Source organism: Sorghum bicolor, chromosome 7, assembly GCF_000003195.3.
Source record: "Sorghum bicolor cultivar BTx623 chromosome 7, Sorghum_bicolor_NCBIv3, whole genome shotgun sequence".
Classification (NCBI taxonomy): domain Eukaryota; kingdom Viridiplantae; phylum Streptophyta; class Magnoliopsida; order Poales; family Poaceae; genus Sorghum; species Sorghum bicolor.
In genome coordinates this window covers 21,744,523-21,757,832 of record NC_012876.2, presented here as the reverse complement: position 1 = coordinate 21,757,832, position 13,310 = coordinate 21,744,523, and positions in this window count along the sequence as shown.

The following is a 13,310-nucleotide window of genomic DNA, read 5'->3' as shown; positions in this document are numbered from 1 at the left end:
AACCGCTAAGAAAGGAAAGCTTCTACAAGGTGATACTGTACCGTCACTCTTCAAGTAAGGTAACATTTTAAGGTACTTGACTATCACTTTTATAAGCTTCTCCTTGGTTCTAGCGTTCACATAAAATAAAGAGACAAACATGTATGATTTGTAACTCCAAATTAACCAACTCAATTAATTCAGCATGTTTAGTCCTTTAATCTTTGTTCTTAGTACTACCTTCGTGATCCCACACTCCTAATCATATAAGCTAAAGTATTGCACATTCAATCTTTGGAAGATATAAACAAAACATAAATATAGATAGATTATCTTTCCATTAGGTTGAGCCATCTGATCTAACAAATGTTTTAAATGCTACACTCATGATCCATCAACTTTGTCTTGCTCACTATGCTTAAGGTTAGAAAAGAACAAATACACTTTTGGTTCTGTTGGTGTTTTCCACCAACAGAGCCCATGCACTTGATCTCTGCCTTGTCTCTATGATTAGGACATATTTTGAGAAACGTGAAGGTGTTTTACAACTCCCAGATTCCATCAAGTGAAGAACCGGGATCTACGAGCACAAACACAATGGAGATCAGACACTTAGTTTCCCAAAGGAAATATTGAAGAACCTCTGTGTCCGAGTTGGTACCTTGTACGCTTCAGCAAACTTCATGGTGATAGAGACTGATACTGAGGAGAGGGCACCCATCATCTTAGGGAGGCCATTCCTAAACACCAGAAGTGTCATCTACGCTAATGCTGCCAAGATCAGTCTCTACATCAAGGGGAAGAAGGAGATTTTCCTTCAAGAACAAGACTACACAAACTTCAGAGCAATCCCGACATGAACCAAGGGAGAGGACCAACAGGAGGAACAGGAACAAGCAAATGTGGACCGAGTCAGCTAAGATGGTCACTGCAGCTCAAGGAGGTCAAGATCGTCGACTCAAGTCGCCTTTCCTAATCAAGAAGGACGACCCTGGTGTTCCAAGCATCGAATGCACAATCAACAGATACTCTTTTCAGAAGACACTCTACGACACTGGATCTGACGTCAACATAATGGCCGTAGTCACTTATCAGCTCCTGCATGAAACCATGCCCCTACATTCAGCTTCAGACAATTTTCAGGTCATTGACATGGGAGAAGACGAGTATGATCCATCCACCATCCTTAGAAGACCGTTCCTCAGCACTATCAAAGCCATTATCTATATTGGAACCGGAGAAGTCCACATGCACTCCCCTCTAAGAAGGTACGCCACTACTTTAATGATTCTAACTATATAGTTGAAGATTCTAAGCAGGTCAGGACAAGAAGAAGACAACGCAACCGCAACCAGAGGAGGCAAATCGGACGGATGGGTAGACTACGAAGGAGAAGTGATAAGGACTGAAGACATACAACTTGAACAGAACTGTCCTGAGGAGACCGTAGCACCGAGTCAGGTGTGGAAAGAGAAGATAGTTATACACGAAGAGGAGGCGCCGCCGGAACCACCGAATACGCCACCCAGCAAATCCCAGGACGACTAAGAAAACGGAGAGTCCCGTTCGGAGGACTTAAAAATACCGAACGCCTTGCCAAGAGGTAAACTTGGTAGTTATCCTTTCCCTTTCAATTATTTTAAATAGTTTACTTAGTTAATCATATTCATACTATCTTAAAAATAAAAGAAAATAAAAATGTGAAAAACAGTAAGCCCCATGTGAGTATACGAGTGGCATAAAACCCATAAGTACATTCACTGTGGTGGCATAAAAATAAAATAAATATTTTTCTGCTTTATAAAATGAAAATATAAAAAAAACAGGGAGTAATAATTATTAAGGAGTCTCAAGATGATAAAGGCTAGATATTTATGCTAACACTTAATCAGTTCCACAAGCTTTGTTGTCTATTTGAGCTCCACAGAATTTAAGAATCAAGAAGACTAGCAGACGGAGGACATTCTAATCGCTGTCAGAATGCTGCTGACTTTCAAAAACACCTCTGCCACCTGCTAGCTACATCAAGAGAAATTACGTCAAAATTCAGCTTGGGGAAGAGCACCCCCATTTATCTCGATAAGTATTTCTATCTATCTATCTTTATACTTATATTATATTAGAATATTAAAATACATAAACTATGAAAAACCAAAAAAAGATTTCATGCTTATTTGTCTTTTGCTTAGTGTGTTTAATAAAGTGGCTATGCTAATCTGAATCTTAATAATAAAACTTAAGCATGGATATGATGAATAGTTGCTCTGCCTAATTTGCAAATTTGAAGTTCTCTCTCAAGTTTAGATATAACTGTTATAATTTAAGGCTTGCTCTAGACCTAAACTTGTGGGATGAAAACTTGATCTGAAGTCTAAGTTGTTAACGGATACAATATGGGAAGGTTGAGCTGCTGTTTATCTGTTCCTAGAGATGCTAGAATTCTGGAGAATTTTATCTTTGAAAAATCTTTAAAATAACACATGATGAGTTCCTGTATGATGAGAGTTTAAATTCCTACCACAGCCATATATACATGCTTATTAGACTTTGAGCCACACATTTACTTTTTACTGCTTATGAGCATTGAGTGTGGTCAAGCTGTGTAGACCCTTAGGAGCTTGTCATGTGGTTAAAATCAAGATTCACTTGCACGATTACTCATACATGCTACTTCTACTCCGGAAGTACCATCCACATATATCCACTCATTTCCATCTCCAGTTTTACCCAAAATTATTCTACTCCTAATCCGGGAGAGAATAGCCAAAAACATTTTCCTATCCCTGTTATTCCCTGTGAAATAAATGCTCCAGTTATTTTGGTTACTACCACTTGCTATATTATCTCAAGAGATGAGTGCTCTAAAAAAAAGAAAGAAAAAAATAATAAATACGAGGAAATAAAAAGAGAGCAAGTGCTCGGAACCTCGAAAGAAAAAGAAAAAGTGAGACGAGAGGTAAAAATGGACAAGTGTCCGACAATAGAATTAGGGGTGCAAGATACCCACCTGAGAGAAAAGAAAAAGAAGAGCATCTCATTCTCCTCATAAAGTTTCAAAAGCAAGGAAGGTATGTATCCCCTCAAAGAGCAAAAGTAGAATTAGACTTCCACCACCATTGTTTTCACCATTGTTATCACCATCATCACCATACACCATTCATTCGCCACACATGCACATCTTGATTTGGCTTATTGATTTGTTTCTTTGGATCCATGGTTTGACTATGCAATAAATGTCTTGTAAGTATGTATATTTTATCTCCCACCTATGAGCTCCAGATATTAAAGCCTTATTAGAGTAGGGTGAGAGAGAAGGCAATGTCACTATGCCTTATACCACAAATACTACATATCTTGGGAGAAGGCATATACCATCACTGCCTTGGTAAGGATCCAAAAATACCACAAAAGAGAGATCTGAGAGAATCATACAAGGAATCTCTGAGTTTTATTTGAAAATCTGCAAAAACCCCAGAGCTATAGCTGATCAAGAATAAGAGACATGGCACTTGGCTAGACTGTTCTATCTTTTAACCACTCAAGACAGAAGTGACAGTTACAAGTCCCATGGTAAAGGTAAAGTAAGTAAGTTTTAAGTCTTGACAGTTTACTCTAACTCAGAGATGAGATCTTATTTAAAAAGCATGTGTACATCAATTTTTAAAAATATTGCAAAAATTTATGATCCATAGCTGAATCTATCCTTGCTCAGGGACGAGCAAGAGGTAAGCTTGGGGGAGTTTGTTGACGGTCCTTAAGTATCAAATTTAATTATCAAATAAACAAAGAAAAGGATCCAAATGAAATCAACATCTAGACTTAGGGTTTTATCTGACAGAATTCCATGAGTTTTGGTGTTTGTCTATTTCTGCAGGGGGTTATCAGGAAATAAGGAAGAAAGGCCCACATGTCGGGATTACATAGAGATATCAACGCACCACACGATTTTACATCATCTAGAAGACTCCAGAAGCCACGAGACCGAAGCGGAGGCGAAACTGGGCCAGGCCCAGGGCGCCCGCCCTGGTAGCCTGGGCGCCCGCCCCCCTGTTGGAGCCAAATCAGGACTCTTTCGCTCGGGATGTTCCACCGACCTATTGGATCAAGGAAAACATAGTACCTCCTCGCCTATCGACCCAAAAACGCATAGAAGGGGAGGACTATATAAGCAAGGCCCCCCTGGCCCTGGAGAAGACAAGGAATTATCATAGAGATTGAGGGGTGCCCTCGAAGGAAAACCTCTTCTCTAAATAATATTTCTTTTTAGGCTTAGCAACCAATGTAAAGTAGAAATAGATCTTCTAGTTTCTACTAGATTGAGAGAGATAGAGTGGAGGTGTGGATCGGAGGAAGGCCGGCCTGTCGGTGTCTACTCCGAGTTGTACCTACGGGATCAAGTCTCCTAACCCGAGGCTTGCTTCTAAGATTCTTCAGTAATTCGACTTCTAATACTAGTAAGTTCTTGTTTTAATGTTCTTTGGTTTATGAGTTTACTTTAATCCTCTTCCGGTTGAGTATTAGAGTAATCACTTGTTAGCGTAAACGTGGTGTTTAGGCTAGGGTACTCATAGATATCCCCTGACTAGCTGGACCGTGGTAGTAGCGAGGAACGTGACATTTCCGAGTTAACTTTGCAGATCACATCTCGTTAGCAGGACGGGTAGGTTTATAGGTGCGGGTCGAACATCCTTTGTGTTGTCTAGATTCCGTGAGCCTCCCCAATAGAACAGTAGATCATCCTTACCAAGGTTAGAACGAGACTAAGGTTGCAGTCTTCTCTATACATCACTCACATCGAGAGACATTCTTTGTAGCCTAAAGGGATAGTAGCAATAGATTTGGTTAGTCAGATGCACCCTTTCTCCTAGTGGTAAAAATATAAATACGATACTCTGGAAAACCTCCCGGGTGAAATGCTCACCGATATCCGTGCGCTTGCGGATCATTTTCTAATTGCGTTATCAAATATCAACAATCTTCATGGTGATTGCCATTTGCATTATCATGAGGATGGATTTGCAACTAGTTTATGAGTGCTTGAACATTGTTTGTTAGCGTCTCCATGCTTTGTTTCATCTCAGTGAATTGTGCCATGGTGACACAATCATCAATCTCCGGATGCTCAGTCATCTTGCTATAAAAAATTAGTGAAGGCAAAGCAACAATATATGTAGAATAGGGAATTATATGTGGAATCTCACAATCTCACCTCTCTTACCAACCAAAGCTCATGTGAGTTCCCTGCAGATTACAACGGCCAATGCGAGGTGGTAACCGAGAATGATGGTTGGGAGAATCCAAGATCAGTATTTTCCTATGATGGTGGGTTATTTGTGGAGCTTGGTGGGGATATATTTCACAAGGAATGCAGTCTGAATTCTTGATATTATAAAGTTAAACCACAATCCAAACTAGAAGTTCAATGCCTAGTGCTGACCACAAGATATGAGTGATGTAAATAGATCAAACACACGCGCAAAGATAATTCAGATTTGATGCAAACAAGGAGTATGCCTAGGATGCAAGTGTTGCAATCAAACCCAAGCAAAATTTTGCACCAAAGAAGGATAATGACTGATTGTGTGACTTGATATAAAATTCAGAACTTGAGCACATAAACAGAGTGAATTTTCTACTCTTTCTTCACAACTTTTCTTCCTCAACTCTCCTTTTTTTTCAGTTTCCTTTTTTTTGATACTCTGTTTTTTTATAACTAAGAACAAGAGCAGATATAACACTTAAACACACTTTTTTTTGAAACAAGACACAACCGTCAGCGTTCTAACTTGATAGGCTCAAAGTTTACGCGAAGGATGATACCGGTTTTAGATTTTCTTTAGGGATTTGTAGATATAAAAGAGGCACAAAGGACACACAAAGGATATGATAATCAGCAACTAAACAAAACTCTAATGGACTGAAACTTAACCAAACTCACAAGAAAAACAGACTGAAACAAAGGGCTAATGCAAATTTTTTTTATGGCTTTTTGGTGGATAGGACGAACAATATATATATATAGCTAAGGGTAAAAATCCTACCGTGGAAACTTGAGCTTTGATACCAAATGGTGAGGTCGTTGTCCCGATCTTCACGACGTAGGATGGATAACTAGCTGAAGATCAGCCGATAACTTGCTGCAAGCAGCGAGGATAACTAGTGCAACCTGACGACACGCACAAGGAGCCAACCACCGTCTCTATACGGCAGCCTGAACCAAGGATTCGCCCAACCACACTCTCAAAGAACCAACCTACGCAACCTGAACTTGAGGATCAGGAGCACGGATTGGGTGCCGATGACGCGGCCGCTTCTGTAATCTCCGCGAAGGAAAACACAAGAGCAAAGGGGTAGAGATCACTCTCTGAATTTGTTAGCACGCAGCTGAACAAAGGGGTTCTGTATTTCAATTCTCAAAGTCTTGGATTACAATGAGTCTTAGAGGGTATTTATACTAGCAACAGCCCTGCTAGATAGGTATGAAAACGAAATAGAGTTTCTGAGGGAAGGCAATGTGAAAGGTCCCCTCGAAATGGATTCCCGAAGTGGCTTCGTGTGACTGTTGGCCTCCAGAGCAGTTTCCAATAAACTGACCATAACTTTTTACTGGGAAGTCCAAATGATGAACTGTTTCTTGGGTGTGAAACTAGACTCCAAGAGCTTTCCAGCAACGTATGCCATGCACCACGAAACGCTGTAGATTGGTACAGTTTTACTTGGCAAGTTGTACCAACATTCTGTCACGACAGACTGTTGACCTTCTGAGCAGTCTGTACTAATTCTGGTCTGCAGGCAGTATGGAGTAATCAAACTGGTCACCACTTGATTCATTGGAAAGCAGACTCGAAGAGCTTTCCAACAAGTGCTCATGGGCCTTAATAGCATCTCGAAAGTGAAAGTTATGATCTTTTCTTTCAACTGGTCCGTTCTGCACCGCACTGGTCCGATCTGCCCTTCTTTCAACTGGTCCGTTCTGCACCGTGTTGTTCCAATCCTTGCGATCCAGGTCACCTCCCTCCTCATGTGTATACCTAAGCACAACCAAAGTAGAACACTTAGGTAGTATAATATTCTCATTAACATTAATAGAACTCTCACAAAGTAGCGCGTTCACCTCTTGTTGTAGCTTTTGGCTCGGCTACGTGTAATTGCTCCATCAATGGCTTGGGCTGGTGCCGGTGTAGTCGGTGTAGAGGTTTGCGTGGAATTAGAGGGAGCATGCTTGGTTGGGATGTCCTCATCACTAGCTAAGGACGCACCTTTCATCTTTAGTGATGAGTGTCATGAATCTTTTCAAACTCTTAAGAAAGCACTCATCTTAGCCCCGATTATCCAACCACCTGATTGGAATCTTCCTTTTGAGATCATGTGTGATGCTAGCGATTTTGCGGTTGGTGCCGTTTTAGGACAAACCAAGGATAGAAAGCATTATGCCATATCCTACGCTAGCAAAACCTTGTCTGGACCACAGCTCAATTAAACTACAACTGAAAAAGAGCTTTTGGCTGTTGTCTTTGCTATAGACAAGTTTAGATCTTACATAGTGGGGGCAAAGATAATCATCTATTCAGACCATGCTGCTCTCAAGTACCTCCTCACTAAGAAAGATGCTAAGCCTCGTCTAATTCGATGGATTCTTCTACTCCAAGACTTTGACATAGAAATCCGAGATAGGAAGGGAGTTGAGAATTCCGTAGCCGACCACTTGTCTAGGCTTCAATATAAGGAAACACATGATGAACTTCCCATAAATGACTACCTAAGGGATGACACCCTACTTAAGATAACACATGCAGATCCATGGTACGTAGACATGTCCCACCTGGTGCAATCAAAAGGAAGTTGCTTCACGATAGTCGTTTCCACCTTTGGGATGAGCCATATCTTTTCCGAGTCTGCACTGATGGACTCTTGAGAAGGTGTGTTCCTATGGCTGAGGCTACTCAAATTATGGAAAGATGCCATGCCTCGCCATATGGAGGACACTATGGAGCATTTCGGACACATGCTAAAATTTGGCAAAGTGGTTTTTTCTGGCCAACGATGTATGAAGATACAAAGGACTTTGTCAGGAGATGCCACCGGTGTCAAAAACATGGGAACATTAACTCACAAAATGAAATGCCTCTCACAAATAATCTTCATGTAGAACTTTTCGATGTTTGGGGCATTGATTTCATGGGGCCATTCCCTATGTCCGGGAATTGCGAGTATATCTTAGTAGCTGTGGACTATGTGTCTAAATGGGTAGAAGCCCTACCTTGTCGATCAGCTGATTCAAAACATGCCAAGAGAATGTTCCATGAAGTAATCTTTCCTCGCTTTGGTATACCCCGGATAGTTATATGCGATGGAGGTTCCCACTTCATCGATAAAATCTTCCGCAAGTACCTAGCCGTTCATGGAGTTCGACACAACGTCGCAACACCATACCATCCTCAGACTAGCGGTCAAGCCGAAACATCTAACAAACAAATCAAAAATATTTTACAAAAGACCGTAGATGAGATGGGTAAGGGGTGGAAGGACAAACTTCCTGATGCACTTTGGGCATATAGAACTGCATTCAAAACACCCATAGGCATGTCACCTTATCAACTTGTATATGGAAAAACTTGTCATTTGCCTGTGGAAGTAGAGTTTAAGGCTCATTGGGCACTCAAGAAATGGAACATGGATCACCACCTTGCTAGTGAGAATCGTGTGATGCAACTATCTGAGCTAGAAGAATGGAGAGAGAAAGCCTTCCACAATTCAAGGATCTATAAAGAAAGAACAAAACAATGGCATGATAAGAGAATCAAGCACAAGGAGTTTAAGCCTGGAGATAAGGTTCTACTATTCAATTCAAGAGTTAAGCTCTTTGGGCATGGTAAGCTACGAAGTAAGTGGGATGGACCATACAAGGTTATTGACACTTCAACTCATGGAGCCATTACCATCCAAGACGACATAGGTAACACTTTTAAGGTAAATGGTCAACGCTTGAAAATCTATCTCGAGCCACAAAACAACCTGGTAGAGGAACTTGATGTGATTGAGTTCATAGAATTCTCACATTAAGCTCTCATAAGCTCTAGGCAATTACCTAACCCTTAACATGTTCCACAAGTTTTGTTGTCTATTTGGGTTGTGCAGGATTTTGAGGCTTAAGAAGAGTGAGACCGAACATGTAGGCCACCAGAGTGAACGACTATGTCAACATCTAGCTTGGGGGAGGCACCCCCACGTGTATCTAGATAAGTATTGCTTTTCTTCCATTGGTTTTATTTTCTAGTATTCGGAAATAAATAAATAAATAAAAATGCATAACCATGAAACCAAACAAAGTTTTTCTTTTGAGTAATATACAATAGTTTTGTGTAATCCTAAGTTTTAAATAAAAAAAAAGTTTGATTCAAGTCTAGGTAATTGACAAACATGATATGAGAAGGTCTGAGCTACTATTTAACTTGTTCCAAGTTTTGCTAGAGTTCTGGAGATTTTATCTTTTGAAAATCTAAAAATTCATAAAAAAATATATGAGATCATAATACCTAGAGTCTTATAAGATATAAATATTAAAACAATGGGCACTTGCTTTGTTCAAGCCATTGTTAATTCTTGTAGTTTTGGTTGAGAGAATTATCATGCTCCCAAGATCAAGATCTTTTTGTTTTAAAAATATAAAAGATTCACTCTTCCGAAGTATCATTGCGTTAGAGGCATGGGACTATGCAAAAATGTGACTTGAAAAAAAGAGAGAGTGAGACGAGAGGTAAAAATTGACAAGTGTCCGAAGTAGAATTAGGGGTACAAAGATACCCTCCTGAGTGGAAAAAATGGACATGTGTCCGACAGTAGAATTAGGGGTACTTGCTGCCCACTTGAAAAAAAAGAGAGAAAAAAAGAAAAAAAATGAAAAAAATGATAGCCCATGGTCCCTCTAATAAGCAATATGCCAGTAAGAGATGACAAACTTCTCAAAAAGGTCAAAGGTCTTGATCTAGGAGTATGACATTCCTCTCCCTTACTCCGAGCGTTGACATAGCAAAATGCAAAGTAAGTATGCTAAAACTTTTAAAGCTCTACTTATATATATCTTTCGAGAAGAAGGCAAATGCCTCGGTTTTATTTTGCAGACTTATAAAAAAACTCCAGAGCAAAGGTAAGACAAAAGAACTTGAAACATAGTGCTTGACTTGATCGTTTTGTTTTCAATCACTTAAGACCTTAAAAACCCTATAGTAAGAGGCATAAAAGTAACCCCTGTTTTCTTGCTGATTTTAGTTTTGCTCAGGGACGAGCAAAGCTTAAGCTTGGGGGAGCTTGTTGACGGTCCTTAATGCTCACATTTAACCATCAACTAATCATGGAAAAGGATCCAAATGCAACCAACACCTAGACTTAGGGCTTTATCTGACAGAATTCCACGAGTTTTGGTGTTTGTCTATTTCTGCAGGGGGTTATCAGGAAATATGAAAGAAAGGCCCACACGTCGGGTCTACATAGAGATATTAATGTGTCGCGCAATTTTCTATCATCTAGAAGACTCCAGAAGCCACGGGAACGAACGGGAAGGAAATCGGGCTCGGAGGCAGGGCGCCCGCCCAACTCTCCTGGGCGCCCGCCCAGCTACAGTGCCCAATCAGGACACGTTTCGCGGATTATGCTCCACCGACCTAAAGGATCAAGGAAAACTGTGCGATCAATGTCGGTTTGATCCGACGGCCCAGATTCACTTGAAGGGACTATAAAACCAGACCCCCTGCCCCCTGGAGATCATACCTCTTCTACAGAATCAAAGCTAGGGTTTCAATTCTTCATCCAAGTAGAGAGGATCCCTCTAGTTCTTCTAGTTCTACCTCTAGTTCATCTAGATCTAGTTCTAGTTCATCTAGTTCTAGTTCTAGTCCCTCTTGTTCTAGTTCTAGTTAGTTCTAGTTGTAATCTAGAAAATAGGGAGAGAGAAGAGGAGAGCGGAGGAGGAGGAGCCGGATCTGTCGGATCTTCCTCAACATTGTACTTTTGCAACAACTGGTTCGTTCTTCATCGTTCTCCAGGTTCTTCAATTCATAATCCTGAGTTCTTTAATTACTTTTATTTACATTCAAGTTATTTATTGGATTCCCGCTTGCATCAAGTGCTCTAATCTTTGCAACATTAGAGTAGTAATTAATAGATTGGACGTGGTGTTTAGTCTTGCAATTACTTGGAATTGCACCCAATCCTGCGGATTGTTGTGGTAGCCCTAGGGTAGTGACAGCCCTAACGGTCGACGTATTCCACCTCGTTCGGATCGGTGTTTGTAGGACCGTAGTCAGACCTTCCTAGCCCCCTTCTCATCTCTTTCTGTGGTTAGTGCTCTGATGTCCCGATATAAATAATCTTTGAAGTAATTCTTGATTCTTAGATCAACTAGAGAACTCTCAGGAAACTTCCTCTCTTCCCACCAAAAATAATTATATAGTTATCCTTGGGCGATCTTGGATCTTAATTAGTACACTCACGTTCCCTGTGGAAAATCGATACTCTGGAATACTCCCGGGTGAAAGCTACATCGGTATCCGTGCGCTTGCGGATTTTTCTGTTTGCGTTTAAAATACCCAACAGAGATGAAGTAGTGTGATTAGTATTTAACAAATTGAGCATGTCTTAAAGGTAGGGACAACCAACATAGCAACATGGCAAAGGATGTTTTTATGTAAAGTACTCCCCCAAGCTTGAATTTTGCAGAATTCAAGTTTAGATGAACTTAATTCAATGTTGTATGATGATTGGTTGGACATACCTTGTGCTTGTCATTCATCCGATCTTCTTGCTCCAATCCTGTAAAGGTTAGTGACAAGAATACCTGAAGGAATATTTTTACAATTATCCTTATATGCTCAATACACAAGGTAATGTTGCAAATAATTAAAAACTCATGTTACGATCTAATCAGTGCTTATTTTAGGGCACTAAGCTTGTCCTTGGGAAACCATCAATTTATGTCGGTGAAGTGGTTTCCCTTCCAACGCTGACCTAAATCAAGATCAACTCAACGAGATCTGCAATATTTATTATAGACATATGCATCGACAACCGCCCTTTAGAAGTTTTTATAAATAGAAAGGAAGAGGGGGATGAAGATCTCAAATGTGGTGATGTTGGAGAGACCAATAGATTGGGAAGATGTTGCATATGAGCATGGAGTAAACAAAGTGGCTATGAAATAAATTCCATGCTCATTAGTGTTATCTTCGTCTCCAATCTGAATGTTTAGAGTTCCTCTTGGATTGGTCTCACTTATGTCCTCTTCTATAGTTGGATGAATCCCATCTTCAAAGGGAGTCAAGAACTCACCATTTGAAATTGAACCAAAGTCAGAATTCATTAAGGCTTCTTCCTTATCCATCCATTCTACACATTCTAGCCATTTAGAACTTGTGATCAGGAAAGAGGAGGTGTTAGAATTTTCAATATGGCTTAGCTCTCCTTTACTTGATGTGTCATCCTCGACTTCTTCATAACAGGAACCAGGACATTCTCTAAGAGAACCATTATTGCGAGGATTTGAATTATCCCTGCTTGAAGGTCTCTTATGGAGCTAGAAGTCTAAACCATCAGCATCTGAAAGACTTAAGGTCGGAATTCCTTCCTCCCTTGGAGAATTTTGGGGTATTGATGGTTTAGGATCGATAGCTAAAGTTTGGAATTGAAGTGGTTGTGATCTGGCTATCGAAACTTCTTCTTCTTGTCTAGGAACTGGTCCTGTCTCTTTCTCAGGGATATAAAAGCTAGGAGACTTTCCACTTAATAAATCAATCAAATTCCAAGCTTCACTAGTAGGTAGGTGATAGAAGGATCCTCCAGAGGCTGTATTCAAGGTTTGCTTATTTTCCCCACTAAGGCCCTCAAAAAAGTGAATTAGAAGAACTTCTTATGGAATAGAAAGCTTTGGGCCAGTGAGAGTAAGGTTAATAAAGCGGTCCCATGATTTCCTAAGAGATTCTTCTTCCAGTTATCTAAAAGAAATAATCTCATGCCGAAGTTCCGCCACTTTGGAAATTGGAAAATATTTAGAAAGAAAACTACTATATAACTCCTTCCAATCTCCATGAACACTTCCTATTTTGAGTTTGTACCAATGTCTACCTTTTCCTGTTAAAGAGAACGGAAAGAGCTTCCATTTAAGGGTCTCATCGGACCTTCCTTCTATGCGAAGGAGGTCACAGATGTTGACGGTCCTTAATGCTCACATTTAACCATCAACTAATCATGGAAAAGGTTCTAAATGGAACCAACACCTAGACTTAGGGTTTTATCTGACAGAATTCCACGAGTTTTGGTGTTTGTCTATTTCTGCAGGG